The sequence below is a fragment of the Macaca fascicularis genome, chromosome 3 (genome assembly GCF_037993035.2).
Source record: "Macaca fascicularis isolate 582-1 chromosome 3, T2T-MFA8v1.1".
NCBI lineage: Eukaryota > Metazoa > Chordata > Mammalia > Primates > Cercopithecidae > Macaca > Macaca fascicularis.
The window spans coordinates 148,310,011-148,327,198 of NC_088377.1; the positions used below are offsets into that span (position 1 = coordinate 148,310,011).

Consider the following 17,188-nt stretch of genomic DNA (forward strand, 5'->3'; position numbering starts at 1 on the left):
CATCGTTCCAAAGAAACTTTCCAGAATGTCATGACCTAGTAATAAAGTTAAATGTTTTTGTTATAGAAAGGGGTCTCAATTCAGAACCCAAGAGAGGGTTCTTGGACCTCACGCAAGAAAGAATTCAGGGCAAGTACATACAGTAAAGTGAAAGCAAGTTCATCAGAAAAGTAAAGGAATAAAGAATGGCTACTCTATAGGCAGAACAGTGGTATGGGCTGCTCGACCGATGATACTTTTTGTTACTTCTTGATTATATGCTAAACAAGGGGTTAACTATTCATGAGTTTCCAGGAAAGGGGTGGGCAATTCTCAGAACTGAAAGTTCCCGCCTCTGCCCCCACTGACTTTTTAGATCATATAGGGTAACTTCCTGATGTTGCTATGGCATTTGTAAACTGTACGGCACTGGTGGGAATGTCTTTAACATGTTAATGCATTATATAATTAGCATATAATGAGCAGTGAGATGACCAGAGGTCACTTTCATTGCCATCTCTGTTTTGGTGGGTTTTGGACAGCTTCTTTACGCATGCTGTTTTATCAGCAAAGTCTTTGTGACCTGTGGCTTGTGCCAAGGACCTATCTCATCCTATGTCTAGGAATGCCTTAACCTCCTGGGAATGCAGCTCAGTAGGTCTCAGTCTTCTTTTACCCACCTCCTATTCAAGATGGAATTGCTCTGGTTCAAACACCTCTGACAGGAAGAAATTCAGATGTTAGAAAATTTTACCTCCTTAAAATAACCTAAGGGACCAATTACTGTATAGCTTATTTATTTGTATATTTTATATGATGTTTTCTAAACATATAGTATTTATCAGTGTTTCTTTGGATGAATTTTAACAAATACCAGTGACAAGGTTTTTTGTGGAGGGATTTAGACCAGTGGAGAGCCCAAGGATATTTATTCTGCTATCATTCTTGAGCCACTATAAATATTTCAGTTAAGAGTAGTCATAGGAGAGCAAGCAATTGGAGCTATCTGGATTTGAAAGTACTTCTGCTTTCTTCAGCATCCATGCTATCAGTAGCTGCCTAACCTTGCCTTCTGATTATTATGCAAGAATTGGATGCTTCTAGCTAACAAACCTTCACTCATGCTGGCTTTTCTCATCCTTTGATCCCTTACCTTGATGCTGCTTTATGGTGCCAAAACACCTCAAAGCTTGAACTTGAATAGATAGTGTCAAAACATAAAGACAGTATTGAATCAGCTCATGAATCCTCAAAATCAAAAGTCCTTCTTTTACATGTCCAGCATTTGTGACTTAGTGAATCAGAGGGTGGGGAAGTGACTCACAGTCATCCCAACAGCACTCTTTTTTTCATTAGTTGTTTCTGAAGAATTGTAAAGTTCTGAATTCAAAGTGTGCTTATAAAGTATTGAGATGGACTTTTTCTCCCCTGCAGCATGCCAGAAACTATACAATCCACCCCCTTTGAAGGAGTTTGCTCATTTAAAAAAAAAAAGAAAGGGTAAGCATGTTTTTAAAATTTAATTGCAGCAGACAGTACAGAAAACAGTTTTTATGGCCACATCACATGTTGCCTGGGTCTGCTGCTTTTTCTTCTTTCCTATTTTCTCTCATCCCTTTGTTCCACTAAATCCTCCTGTTCCTGCCCCCTTTTACCACCACCCCCTCCTCTTCCTCCCTCCTCCACGCTGGATCCCTAGAGAGGCTTGACCTGGGAGCTAGGTAATAATCCCAGAAAGGGCTTGGGATTCCAAATTGTCAGAGATCAGGAAAGGAAAGCCATACAGGGAGAACGTGGAAGGACACAGAGTGGTCAGTGTAAATGCATCCATGTGCTCCAAGTGGTCAAAGTAATTGGTTAAAATGTGTAAATGTAAATGCTAAAAATCGAATCTCTATAGAGCGGCCAATGCTATAAAAGGATTACCTTCTTCTAAACAATTTTTTCATTCTGTATTTTTCCTGCCAATCTATATATTGTTCATTATTTCACCTTCTCCTTGTTTTCCTGAGCTTTGGGCAAACCTCATCACTTAACACATGCAATAAATGGGAGTAAGTTCAATTTTTCATCGAGGATAACCATGACAAAAAAAAGAAGAAATTCACTAATACTACAAACTGTGTTAACCTTGACATAAGAACTTTCAGAGGAGTAGTGGGGGCACAAGCTTGATTGGAAGGGACTGAAGGGAATAGGAGGAGAAGAATTGAAGGCAGTAAGTATAGACAACCTATACTTGCAGAAGAATCATGCAGTGAAGAGCAGCAGAGATAGTAGAGCCAGACGGAGAGCTACAGGTGGATGTGGGGTCAAGAAAATTTTTAATATAACTAATGTGAGAGAAATAAGAGCATCTTTATATGGTCATAGTAATGATGAGGCCAAGAGGGGAAAAACTGATGACATAGAGGAGGGAGTGTATTAGTCCATCCTCATACTGCTATGAAGAAATACCTGAGACTGGGTAATTTATAAAGAAAAAGAGGCTTAATGGACTCACAGTTCCACATGGCTGGGGAAGCCTCACAATCATGGCAGAAGGCAAAGAAGGAACAAATGCACATCTTACATGGCAGGAGGCAAGAGAGGGTGTGCAGGGGAACTGCCCTTTGTAAAACCATCAGATCTTGTAAGACTTATTCACTATCACAAGAACAGCACAGGAAAAACCTGTCCCCTTGATTCAATTACCTCCCACCAGGTCCCTCCCACAACACTTGGGGATTATGGCAGCTACAATTCAAGATGAGATTTGGGTAGGGACACAGCCAAACCATATCAGGGAGTATGTTTGCCAAGCAGCATTAAGGGTTTATGTTCATGAATTTAAGAGGGGAGTGGAAGGATTGCTGGAGATGGAGAATGTTAGGGGTTAAATTATATGCCCCCCCAAAAAATTTAAATGTTGAAGTCCTAACCTCTGGTACCTCAGAATGTTACCTTACTTGGAAATAGGGTCATTGCACATATATCCTAATTAGTTAAGATGGGGGGGTGTTCTAATGCAGTATGACTGGTGTCCTTATAAAAATAGGAAATTTGGGTACAGACAGGCACACAAGGAGAACACCATGTGAACACGAAGGCAGAAGTTGGAGTGATGAGTCTACAAGCCAAGGATTGCCAGCAATTCACCAGAGGCCAGGACAGCAGCCTGGGGCATCCCCCTACATGGTACCAACTCCATCAACACCTTGATCTCAGACTTCCAACCTCCAGAACTGTGTGAGAATACATTTCTATTCTTTAAGACACCTAATTTGTGGCACTTTGCTTTGACAGCCCTAGCACACAGGGTGATTGAGGGAGCATGCTATAAAGAGAGGAAGCAGGAATTCTAGAGTGGGCGGCATGCCTTGCAGCTGTGGAGGCCTTGCAGCTGTGGGAAATGACAGGGTCTGCAATGACGGTGATGAAAGGGGAAGACCAGATTGTGAGAGGAGAGGTCAGTAGGGAACTGAGAGACCAGGATAATGGAGGGACAATCCATGTGTAAGTTGAACTTGCTCAGAGTTAAGACAGGAAGAGGAGTGCAATGGTGAGGCAGGAACACTGAGGAACCAGAGGGAATGACCTCAGGATGACAGATGTCACAAAATAAGAAGTCAGGTGACATAACCTGATGACCTGAGATTCAATGCAGGACACTTTTAGGGAGGAGAAAGAGATAATGATGCAGAAGTGGCAATGAGGAGTGAAAAAGAAACACACCCCGCCTCCAGGCCCCATGGCACAACTGGAGGGAGAAAACCACAGCCACCACGGGACAAGGAGAATACCAGCAGAATCAGAAGGCAGCATTCCCAGGGTAGAGCCAGGTTTTCATCAGAGTGAGATGGTGCTGGAAGACTCAGAGCCAAGGCTGACACTATTGGGTTTTGCTAATAATGGACTGTGAGTTCCAGCAGGGCCCAAAAGGGGCTTCAGGATTGGGCAAGGGTAGGAGATGTCTTCCTCTAGTCCATGACCAACGCTGATCCACATTGGACTAATTACTTCCCTGATTCCAGGCTAGTAGATGGGTGGCAATGAATGTTCCATCTCCAGCTGTACTCACCATGTTGACTTTTTTTTCTAACTCTAGCTAATTCTGTCCCAGGACCTGGCTATTACACAGGTTGAAGCAGCAGTGAGCTCCTCTTTTCTCTACGACCCACAGAAATCACAGCAGCTGTGTTATTGTGGGGTTTCTTGGCGTTTTGTTTTGTTTTGGTTTGTTTTTTGCCAGTAATTTTTTTCCCAGAAAGGCATTCTTTCTCCTCACTGCAGTGGAAGGGAGAGAGGGAGAGAGGGTGCAGAGGGGGAGAGGGCAAGAAATCAAATTCCCAGATGTCCATCTCCCTAGAAGGCTTTCACTATCCCTCAACATATGGCATCATTTTAGCATCCTCAACTCTGTTATTTTGAGGGTAACCTCAGCAAACATGCCCCTCTCATGAGCAAGGTATGTGGTTTGACAAGCAGACTGTGACTTTTGTGATTAGAAAAAAGCATCCTTCCTCCTGGTGGATGCAGGCCATGTCAGGGCACTCAGCTTGACAAGGAGACAGTAGGCTGGACTTTAGATCCCATTCATTTCTTGGGCTAAGTATTCTCACACAGTCAACAACTTGGACAACTTTACATAGCAGATCTAATGGGAGAAAAGCAATTGGGTATTTTAAGGAATATTTTCATTAAAGTATGTGGAATATGGTATCAAGTAGTGACTGTCATGTAACAATGTCTTTTACACATTCCAATGTGTGTGAAATATATAAAAGTTTCCTGTGTTAATCCCCTTATAAAATAATTGAACAAGTCTTTTTTATGTGCAATTGTTTTAGAAAATATGTTAAAGTTAGCCAGAAAATTGTTCACATTTTCAGACTATTATCTCATTCTGGGAAAAATTAGGACAACTTGACTCATGCTGGGGAGGCTAGAATCCTGGAGAGAATGAAATTAGAAAAACCCAGATTTTGGGTCCCCCAAGATAGCTTAAATCTGTCAGTTCTGCAAAACAGAATTATGCCCCACTCCCATTCTCTCACTCCTTACCTAAGATGCAGACAGGGCTTGGAAAGGACACGCCAAGATTCGTTACCTTGCCACGCAAGCTGGGTTTTCCCTCCCTTGGCCCTGCCAGCCTGGAGGTCATATTTCCTTTACCTTTTGTCCATTTGTCCCTCCCTGGGGCCTGGCTTGAAGGACAATTCTTATTTAGAAGAAATCATGTCTAAGATGTTACTAGTCTGGAAATGTTGATCTGGTCTGCCTCTAACATTTGTGAGGCCCAAAGCAAGAGTACAGACTAAGGTCCTAAACCATATGTCTAGTTATTTAGAAGTTATAAATCAAAGCTAACAAACTGCTGAATAAAAGATCCTATTCTCCTATCTGATAAATATACCCTCCAAACAACCCAGAAACCCAAGGTAGTAATGCGGTGGCACAGGGAGCGCCAACTTCTGGCCCAGAGCCCACGCTCCCTCTTTTCCCACAGCCAGCCCTCCATGAATGAGGGGCTTCCTGGGGCCACGAGTGCACACTGCAGCTCACACACTCAACTCCATCCACACCCCCACAAACAGCTGCCCCTTGGCCACTGCTCAGACATAATGACACGCCCAGCAGGGTATGCCCTCTAGAGGTCACACCAGGGAAGAAGCCCATGCACAGTCATGAGCCAGCTCAGCGCCTGTGATTGTGAATTTTATGTGGCAACTTGACTGGATGCAGGTGCTCGGATTAAACCTGATTTCTGGGGATGTCTGTGAGGGTGTTTCCAGAGGAGATTAGAATTTGAATCTGTGGATTGGCAAAGTCGGTGTCTGCCCCAGTGTGGGTGGGCACCATCTACTCTCCTGAGGACGTGAAGAGAACAAAAGGCAAAGGAAGGAGGAATTCGCCCTTACTTGCTTGCTGCCTGCCTGCTTGAGCAGAGACATTTCATCACATCTTCTCTGGCCCTCGACTGAGATTCACACCATTGGCTTCCCTGGTTCTCAGGCATTTTGACTTGGACTGAACTATACCATTGGCTTTCCTCGGCTCCAGCTTGCACATAGCAGATTGTGGGATTTCTCAGCCTCTATTATTACAGGCGCCAATTCTTCAAAATCAACCTCTCTCTCTCTCTCTCCCCAGATCACAGTATGGAAGTCTGCTCACAGTCTCAAGGTTGGCATATCCCCTAGGGCCCCCAGACACCTCATCCCATGGGGACCAACATGACCAGGGGAGGGCCAGAGCAGGGCCCTCTAAACTACAGACCCCAGGGCAGGAGCCCCTCTGGTCTGGATCTAAGGGTGGTATTTTCGACAATTATTAAAATTTTATCCTAGGCTCTCCAAATGGGAGTCTAAAGGTCTCAAAACATGGTCCAGAAGAAGTCTGTAAAAATGTGAATTCCTAGGCCCCAACCCAGACCTATGAATCAGATGATCTGTATGGGGGTTCCTGGAATCTATATTATTAAACAATCTTCCTAAATGACTTGTATTCACACTAGTTTGAGAATTGCTATCAAAGAGCTAGAAGTTGGAGTGAAGGGTCCTGCCTTTCCCATGAAATTCATCAACTCTATGCCCTCAAAAGCTGGGCTCTTGGATGAGCTGCTCTCCATTCTACAGACATTACCAGCTAGGTAGCCTGCTGGTCCTCAGGAAGCTAAGCCCAGGCTCTTCAGCACAGAGTCAGATAAACACTGATTACATCATACTCTCCAATTCCGAGAACACCATTACTTAATTCCTGGCAAGTTGCAATGTAATTGAGTAGGTTGTAGTTCTTCGGTTCTTGCGTTTTTTGTTGTTTTATATATATAGGCATAGTTAGCCAGCTTCCTAGAAACACCATGATCTCTTGATGAAAATTCCAGAAACATGCATCACTTCCCAATTCAAGTAGGGAATTTTAAAAAATTATTAAACCATGTGCTTTCTAATTCCTGTTACCCTTTCTTTTAACCCACCATTCAGCAGTCAGCAGACACTTTCTGGGTATACCAGGGTAGGACCATCCAGGCAGAACAAAAGTCATTGATCATGAACTACAGAGAGAGCTTGGTAAATGCACACCAGAAACCATGGTCTACAGGGGCCTGGCTTTCTCCCATCTAAATACTAACTAGGCCTAACCCTAGTTGGGCGTAGCTTCCTAGATCAGATGAAATTGGGCGCATTCAGGGTGGTATTGGGGGTATGGCTCTCTATTGTAAGTGGCAAGAGTTTGAGAGAAGAAAAAACAGATTCTCTTTTTTTTTTTTTTTTTCTTTTAAATTTCAGAGAATTAACTTCAAGATCCAAACCCAAAGGATTCGGAAAACCTTGTACCATAAACCATTTGTATTAGTCAGGGTTCTGTTCTCCAGAGAAACAGAACCAACAGGAGGTACAGATAGAGAGAGAGAAATATGGAACTGGCTCCCATGACTATGGAGGCTGAGAAGTCCCTCAATCTGCCGTCTGTGAGTTGGAGACCTAGGAAAGCTGGTGGTACAATTCAGTCCCAGTACAAAGGCCCAAGAACTAAGAGCACCATTGTCAGAGAGCAGGAAAAGATAGATGTCCCAGCTCAAAAAGAAAGAGCAAATTCACTTTCCTTCCACCATTTTGTTCCATCCTGTTCCATTCCTCAACAGATTGGATGATGAGGGAGATCTTTACCCAATCTCAAGTTTTTGCACAGTCAAATATGGGATACAAATGAAAAATACTTACAGCACATCATCATTGACTTCCAACTTAGACTAGTTTAACTTCCCTTTTCCTGCTATCCTGTCGATCCCTTGAGGGATCTTCTCTCCTTGTTCATCTCTGTATCTCTAATAATTAGCACAGTGCTAGGCACATGGTAATATGGCTATAACAGTGGATTATTGGTCTCCAACATAAGTAAGCCCATCCAAAAGAAAAAGCAACTTCACAAATCTGCTTTGCAACGTTCATAAACAATGGATATGCTATGTCTCAAAGGTGCTGGCCAAAAAAATTTAAGAGCTTGGGAATTATGTGTTATTTTGTTATATTTTTCACCGAGTCTACTTTTCTGTCACAAGAACCCATATCAACAACATACCCACGTATATCCTTCTTTTTATCTACTTTTCTCCATGAAGTCTGTCACCATCAGCTGTTAAAACTGTAAAGATTTGATCAGCTAAACAAGGTCTTCAAACTAATTTCTCTCATACTTCCTAAAGGAACTTTGAACACCTTGCACATTTTCAAGTAGACACCTAAGATTTTTCGTCATAAATTTGAATAACTTCAAAATGTGTACTTTTTAGTATATTGTAAATATTTCTTTTTAAATAAAATATATCACACTTTGTATCCAATGAACTCTAAATGCTATAGGAATTTGACACTTAGTCTCCCACCCTCAGTCTTAAAAATTCACCAACAACCTCTTTTTTAACAACTGAAAAATTTGTATTATTCCTTTTCAAAATTTTGAAGTTTTCTGGATTGAATTATTTTTACAATGATTTTTAGTATACAACTGACTAAAGCAACATAAATATATAGCATATAGCATATTTTGATAAATAATTATAAAACATAGCAAGTTAAGTGTTATTGGAAAATTAAACTAAATGAATGGATCTTTTAAAATTAGTTCATGTATCTGTGGCTGTTCCTCACTGTTAAAATGAGACAGAAGTCAGCATCAATTCTACTCTTATTTTTTATTTTTTTAGACATAAGCCCTGAGAAAACTTGTTCAATTAAATAAGTAACGAGAATGTTAGGCATTTTCTGATGAAAATGTTACTCTGTTATTTGAACGCCTTCTTGATTATAAGTCAAAAAGTACATAGTGATCTATTACGAAAAACTATTGACCTATCTGTTGACAACTTGGTTAGGTCCTCCTTTAATTTTATTGAAAGCAAAGAATTGGAAACTACCTAATTTACAAAAAAAAAAAAAAAAAAAGAAGAAGAAGAAGAAGAAATGTGTTACCTAATTATTAGAGTTCACTTTCTAAGTTTCTAGGAAGTATGACCCAAAAAAGCTTGGCCAAGACTTATGGAGCTAAAATAGATGAAAGTGGAGTTAGAAACAAAAACAGAAAAATTGTAAATTGTGCATTTGGGGACTTTTCTCCTTGACTGTGGACAGAGACCTATATATAATGCCAAATTTCATTTTTTAAGGATGTCTCAAAATGCAGAGTAAAGAAATGACAGAAGGACAGACACTTGGGGATATTCATGTATATATTAATTTCTTCCCAAATATGACTGAAGACAATACACTTAGCAGAACTGAAATCAGTATATTAACATCTGAAAGGGAGAAATTAATCCTAATTAAATCAAACCAGTTTTCTAAAGTTCAAGTCATTGCATATTAGATTTACATTTTGGAAAATTGTTTTGTTTTTGAACCAATAGATTTATGCTTTTGACAGTATAGTTTAAATACTTTATGTAAGTTGACAGCAAGAGAAAGAACTTAGTCACCAATAAGTATAGTACAAGATTATGGAAAGCACATTAAGGATTATTAAGCACATTAGAGTATAATCTGCAACATATTTCTGTTAAATTACTTAATGCTAATTCTGCAGACTGAATTTCATTCCCCCAAAACTGATATTTTGAAGGCTTAACCTCAATGTGACTATATTTGGAAATAGTGCCTATGAAGAGGTGATAAAGTTTAAGTGAGGTCACAGGCTGGGGTCCTACTTCAATAGGACTGGTGCCCTTTAAAGAAGATGAGATGCCAGACGCTCTCATTCATGCGCTCTCTCTCGCTCTCACTCTCACTCTCTCTCTCTCTCCTTCTGCCCCCCATGTGAGGATATAATGAGAAGGCAGCCATCTGCCAGCCAGGAAGAGAGCCCACACCAGAACTTGACCATGCTGACACCCTAATCTTGGTTTTCTAGCCTCCAGAGTTATGAGAAAATAAATTTCTATTGTTTAAGCCACCTGGTGCATGGTATTTTGTTATGGCAATACAAGCTGACTTATATACCTAATAACTACATGGCAGGAATAAATATATGAACAGGAAAGTTGTTCATGAGTGACAGTGAGCAGGAGACTTGTACCTTCATCAAAAATGAGTATAGATTTCATATTTTGCTAACTTTTAGCAAAAATTAATGAAAGTGTTTCTTCTAGAAATCTGAGTAAATATTTAAGAAAATACAAAATACTAACTTACTTCTAATATGTGTTTCTTTTATTAGAAAATGTAGCCTTGATATGTTGGATGAAATTGTAGGTCTTTTCACCTTGAAGTTATGCAAATTACACTACTGAGACTCAGAGTAAAATGCAGATAAATCAGAGTATTCACTGAGTTTGCTCTCATTACTGAGATGGTGAAATTGCAGAGAAAGTGTGGTTCATAGCTCACTGGCATTTCCCAGTACACTTCTTACAAATCTTAAATATTTCAAGATAGACAGAGACCTCCCATGAGTTTGCCACCTGGATGAACAACTTACTGCCATCTTCAATATTTCTAAGAGATGTTCTCTTTGTTTTATTCTCTCTCTCACTTTCTTTTTTTTTCTTTTTTTTTTTTTTTTTTTTTTTTTTTTTTTTTTTTTTTTTTTGAGATGGAGTCTCACTCTGTCACCCAGGTTGAAGTACGGTGGTGCGATCTCAGCTCATTGCAACCTCCACCTCCCAGGTTCAAGCTATTCTTCTGCTTCAGCCTCCTGAGTAGCTGGGATTATGGGATCCTAACACCACACCCAGCTAATTTTTGTATTTTTAGTAGATATGGGGTTTTGCCATGTTGGCCAGGCTGATCTCGAACTCCTGACCTCAAGTGATCTGCCCACCGTGGCCTCCCAAAGTGCTGGGATTACAGGCGTGAGCCACTGTGCCCGGCCTGCTTTATTCTCAAGAGTCTCTTTCCTCAGGAACAATGCCTTTTTTGCCAGTAGTGAAGACAGGAGGAAAATGCCATCACTTCTCCTGCCAAGTTCCATGATACTCCTGAAGTCCAAACACCCCGACATGGGTGAGCATACCTGCTTAAGGTACGCTTTGCCCCTAAGAGAGATAAGCATAAGACAGAAAAGGTAATATGCCCTGCACCTTTGGTTTATACTGGTTTGAGTAAAGGAAAATACCCATAGTATTTCCTTCGACGGAGAGTATTTCCTTTGAGAGTCTCTCTCTCCCCCAAATACCCGTAGTTTGACTTTCCTCAGCTTGGTGTCCCAGAACTTTGTATACCCAGGGCAATCAAAGTATCACAGTATAATTTGAGTTGGATGAAAAATGTGTCACTTTTTTGTAGCACAGAAGAAAAGGAGCTATAAAAGAAAAGGTAGATGAAGAGAAGCAGCTTGATTCAGGTGCACTTTTGAGCAAATATATATATATACACACATACATATATATGTGTATATATATAAAGAGAGAGAGAGAATGAGAATTTGGAAATTGATTCTGAGTCTGCATAGCTCTTGGGATGTCTTCATGTATCCCTAAAGCTATGCAAATCTGAATTTGAATTAAATATTTCTACCACTGCTAATAATTATCATTGCAATGTACTGGGAACCTATTTTAAACCAGGTAGTGTATTAAGTTCCTCATATACATATATATATATATATATGGAGAGAGAACATGTGCTCACTTAAATTGTATTTCTCATGTGATAGCCATTATTAACTCCATTTTAAAGATGAATAAATTGGGACTCAAAGAAAAGTAATTCGCCCAGGATCCCACAGCTAGTAAGTGCCACAGCCAAATTCAACTCTAGTTCCATTTGATTGGAAAGCCTGTGCTTTGCAGTTCACCCTATGTGGCCTTGTTTCTGTGTTCTCAACTGGCAGCAGCTGAGTATCTCTGCCTCCCAAAGAACTAGTGCTTAAAAAGTAATAAATCTCTAATGGTGGATGTCAGGATTATGTGGCAGACTTTTGAAAGGTATTTTCATCAAGACACTCTTCCTAGTGGCTCCTCAAATCATGAAAATACATTTTTTTCTCTCTTTTTCTGATACACACATCACTCTGTTTCTTAATGAGGTTACGGGGTGGGGAGAATCAAGTATGAATAGCAAATAAGCATTCAAATTAAGAAAACTTGAAATTATTCCAGGATCTCTAGTTCACTGTTAGAAATCCTAATTGTGTTTTCATACTTAAAGATTCTGTGGTCACTAGTTCTTTTCTTTTCCTTTTATCCCCCAAAGGATTAATTCTTTAATTCTCAATTTTTGACCTAAGCCCGTGAACCCAATCCCTTTAGTGATTAACCACACAGTTAAAAATTAAAGGTAATGATGACCATAAATGACCATTAATTCTTTAATTCTCAATTTTTGACCTAAGTCCATGAACCCAATCCCTTTAGTGATTAAACACATAGTTAAAAATTAAAGGTAATGATGACCATAATAGCAAACCATAAAGAATATCCTACTATTCTCTGCAAAAATATAGACAAATTTGTGGTACTTAAAAAAATAGCCCTCTTCAACCTAATTCACACATATGTACATACATAATTTTCAGTGGAACTGTGAGTAAAGTGACTCTACACTTATATTTCATTATGGAGCTTAAACTAATATTTATCTATCCTTTAAGACAAATTAAAGCTTGTATTTTTGGGTGGGTTCAGCTGAATAGTACTTTGGACAGTAGTCCTTGGTCTGGGGCTCATGTGGTTTTCAGACATAAAGACACCTAAGAAGTCACAAGAGCATAGGATGAATAAACACGATCAGTTTGCTATAGTACAGATTTAGGAGAGGAGAGAAAGCTTAATGATCTAGACTAGAAAAGCAGTTCCCAAGACAAAAGAGCACCTCTGTTAGAGCCAGCTATGCTGCATTTTGAAACACAGCTCAAAAAGGTGGAGGGGGGAACAGGAAAATCTAAGGAATTCAGTAAGGTGAGAGAGTCGGAGAGAGAGATTAATTATGCTAGATTTTAAGCGTATATTTGGTCCTCAATGAAATACTAATGTCATAAGTTTATGTTTTGCTTAAAGAACTTTCCCATAAATGTATTATTCATAACTGCCTGCAGGGTTTGTGGGGAAGGCACTATTTTTGTTAAGTGGCAGAAAAGAAAACGCAGGCACAGAGAGGTTGGGCGAATTTTCCATTGTCCCGTAGCTGGTTCCTTGGCAGAATGATGATCAGACAGACCCGAATCCAAGGGAGTCCCACCTCTTGCTAGCAGTCAGAGGCACTCTTCTATAATTTGCCAAATTGTTCTAAAACTAAACATACAAGTACCCTATAATCCAATAATTGCACTCTTGAGTACTTATCTCAAAGCTATGAAAACTTACGTTCACCAGAGACCTGTATATGAATGTTCATGATGGCTTTATTCATAATAAACAAAAGCCACCCAAATAGTCTTCTACAGGTGAAAGGTTAAACACACTGTCGTCTATCCATACACCATACGTTGGAATACTTCTCAGCAGTAAAAAGGAACAAACTATTGATAAATGAAGCAACTTGGATACCTCTCAAGGGAATTATGCTGAGTGAAAAGAGCCAAACTTTTTTTTTTTTTTTTTTTTGGAGAAAGGGTCTTGCTCTGGTGCCCAGGCTGGAGTGCAGTGGCACGATCAGCCTCAAACTCCTGGGCTCAGGTGATCCACCCACCTCAGCCTCCCAAGTAGCTGGGATTATAGGCATGAGCCACCACAGCTAATTTTTGTATTTTTAGTACAGACGAGATTTCACCATGTTGCCCAGGCTGGTCTTGAACTCCTGAGCTCAATTGATCCACCCACCTCGGCCCCCCAAAGTGCTAGGATTATAGGCATAAGACACCACACCCAGCCCAAAAGAGCCAACATTAAAAAGTTATATACTATATGATTTCATTTATATAACATTCTTGAAATGAAAAATTCTGAAGATGGAGAACAGATTACTGATTGTTCCTCAGGGTAGGAGCGGGTGTAGGACAGCGACACAGCCTTGTGATGGAACAGCTCTATATTTTTATTATAGTGGTGGTTACATGAGCCTATACATTAGTAAAGCTGCACAGAACTATACATACACACACATGCAAGAACACATCAAACAGGTGAAATGTGAATAAGCTCTGTGGATTGGCCTAATGCCCATTTCCTGGTTTTAGTGTTGTACTATAGTTAGGCAGGATGTTATCGCTGGGGGAAACAGAGTGAACCTCCCTATATATAAATATATATATATATTTGAGACAGAATCTTGCTCTTTTGCCCAGGCTAGAGCGCAGTGGCGCGATCTTGGCTCACTGCAACCTCCGCCTCCTGGGTTCAAGCAATTCTCCTGCCTCAGCCTCCTGAGTAGCTGGAACTACAGGTGCCCAGCTAATTTTTGTATTTTTAGTAGAGGTGGGGTTTCACCATCTTAGCCAGGCTGGTCTAGAACTCCTGACCTCGTGACCTATACATTTTTTATAACTTCCTATGGGTCTATAATTTTTTTCAAAATAAATCATGAAAAAATCATTTTCTAAGTAATCATAAACCACATTTAATAGTCCATTCTTGAAATTTGTCTGGGACTGATGCAAAGCTAAGGTCAGTTTTCCTGTATCTCCTCATTTCTTCTTACCTGTTGGTTTGTGATATCGTTTGGATCTGTATCCCCACCAAATCTGATGTTGCATTTTTATCCCCAATGTTGGAGGTGGGGCCTAGTGGGAGGAGACTGGATCATCAGGGTGGATCCCTCATGGCTTGGTGCTGCCTCTGCAATAGTGAGTGGTAGTTTAAAAGTGCATAGCACCTAGGTCGGGCACAGTGGCTCACACCAGCAATCCCAGCAGTTTGGGAGGCTGAGGCAGGCAGATCATTTGAGCCAAGGAGTTTGAGACCAGCCTGGGCAACATGGCAAACACCATCTATACAAAAAATTAGCCAGACCTGTAGTCCCAGCTACCTGGCAAGCTAAAGTGGAGGAATCACCTGAGCCCAGGGCGCGGAGGAGGAGAGGGCTGTCAAGGCTGCAATGAGCCATGATCAAGCCACTGCACTGCAGCCTGGGCAAGAGTGAGACCCCATCTCAAAAATAATAAATAACACAAAAAAAGTTGTTAAGTATGTAGCACCTCTCTCCCTACTCTCTCTTGTTCCTGCTTTTGCCATGTGACATGCCTCCTCCCACTTTGCCTTCTGCCATGAGTAAAAGCTCCCTGATGCTTCCACAGAAGCCAAGCCGATACTGGTGCCATGCTTCCTGTACAGCCTGCAGAACTGTGAGCCAGCTAAATCGCTTTTCTTTATAAACTACCCAGTCTCACGTATTCCCTTATAGCAAGGCCTGATACAGTTTGTCTTACTGTCTTTCATTTCATATTTCTTAATTCATTGCATACTTATTAAATGTTCATCATACAAGCACTGCTGCTTCTGCAGGAAGTCATTGGCCTTTATCCTACCCCTTGGCTCCATCTTTCTTCCCACCTTTCTATGGAAACAGACAGGAGCAACTAATTCAGCCCTGAGGGTCATGAATATCCACAAAGGGAGCATTTAAGTTTATTTTACCAGGATTTTCTTCTCCCTTTCCCAGAAAAATTGAGTGGAAAATCCCTCTTGATCAAGTCAGCAAATCTCCTGCCAAACAAATTCTTCCCAGTCTTTGAAAGATCCACTGCCCCTATTCTGGTAGGTTTGGCTATTATCCAAGAAACCTAATCTTACTCCTGTAAACCAGCAACAGAAGCCAAGTCTTCCTTTCCTGCATCCTTTGCTTCCAAAGCCAACTGGAAAGAAAAACCAAAAAAATTCTATCTAGACCCTAAAATTCTCTATTTTCTGTTCAAAACTCCAACAATAGAGATACAATTGAAACTTCTTAACATCACGGAATTTGTTTTTAGCAGAAATTGATATAAGAGGCCAGCCTCCTTCTGCTCCTAGAGATGAAGGAGAAATACAGACTCAGAAGGGTGTGCAATGTGCCAAGAGCCGGGCGGCCAGGAGGACAACGCACTTTCTAATCCCAGAAAATGCCCCCTCCACTCTGCCATATTGGCTAAATCTTTTCTCACCAATATTTCTTGGTCTCACATCTTAGGTTAGTTGTTCAAGGAAGAAGGCTCATCTCCTCCACAACTTTCTTGTGTTCCAAAGGAACAGAATGAACTTCTTGAAGGGAGCAACATCTCATCTTCCTTCTTTTTTTCTTTTTCACTTTCTTTTTTTTTTTTTTTTTTTTTTAATGCTTGTCAGGGCCTGAGTCTTGAGAAGTCAACATTTACCACGTCCCCACAGCCTGTCTTGTTATCAGGAACTGAAGGAAGCAAATGAGAGGGAAGCCCACTGACTCTCTGTGGTCCAGGTGTAATCCAGGAGGCCCCTCCCCATGTTCTCCTCCAGAACGCCTTTGGCGGGAATGAAGAGGGGACTGTGTCTTCTCCTGACTGGAGCCCAACCTACCAACTCTCCAGCCTTCACACTCCACACCACTGTCCTCCTTGAGACCACCAGCATCAACCTCAGCATGCTCCCTAACCTTGTTTATGTCACCACAGGAAGCCCAGGACTCCCAGGTCAGCCCTCAGACTCCACACAGCTCTATGAGAGCAAACAACCATCTCCGCAAACACACACACACGATCCTAATCACCCCTCCTGCACTGCATTTTTTTTTTTACTTAGCATTTATGATTATTTGATAATTCATAAGCTCTATTTACTTATTTTTCCATCCTCTCCCAGAATAAAAGGTCTTTGAGAGCAGGAATTTTAGTTTGTTTTGTTCACTGTTCTATCTTCAGTGTTAGCACTTTGTAAGAGCTTAATAAACATTTGTTAAATCAATAAATCTCTAAGACCGTTTTTTGAAGTCTGAAAATACCAGGATGAAAGGATGTCAGAGAAGTTTAAGAGAAGAGTGATCATCTGTGGCAACCAGAACACTTGAAAAGGGGAAGGCTTGAATTCTAAAGATTTTCAGAACCGGCATGGATCAAGTGAAAGGACAATTAGCAGCTGGGTGTTCAGAGCAGATACAGGACCAGACATAAGCAAATTAGTGTTTCTTCTGAAACAGGGAATAGAAATAACTTCACACCTACTATGTGCCAAGCACCATGTCAACAAGCACTATTCAAGATGGAATTGTTATCCCCATATACAGATGAAGAAACCAAGGCAAAGAGGAGATAAGTAACTGCCCAAGATACACAGTTAGTAAGGAGGAGAGCCACTTTTCAAACCTAAGTTTACCCAGATCCAAAATCCACCTCCCTTTTTCTCACCAAG

The 17,188-nt window shown here is 40.7% G+C and overlaps 1 long non-coding RNA gene across 1 annotated transcript; it reads left to right on the forward strand.

Annotated features, from left to right (window-relative positions):
* Positions 1-453: 453 nt before the first annotated feature.
* On the forward strand, positions 454-8,305 carry LOC123572240 (uncharacterized). The gene is made up of 3 exons (XR_006696623.2): positions 454-633; positions 3,017-3,207; positions 5,468-8,305. It is a non-coding gene; the product is annotated as an uncharacterized lncRNA (long non-coding RNA).
* The last annotated feature ends 8,883 nt before the right edge of the window (positions 8,306-17,188 follow it).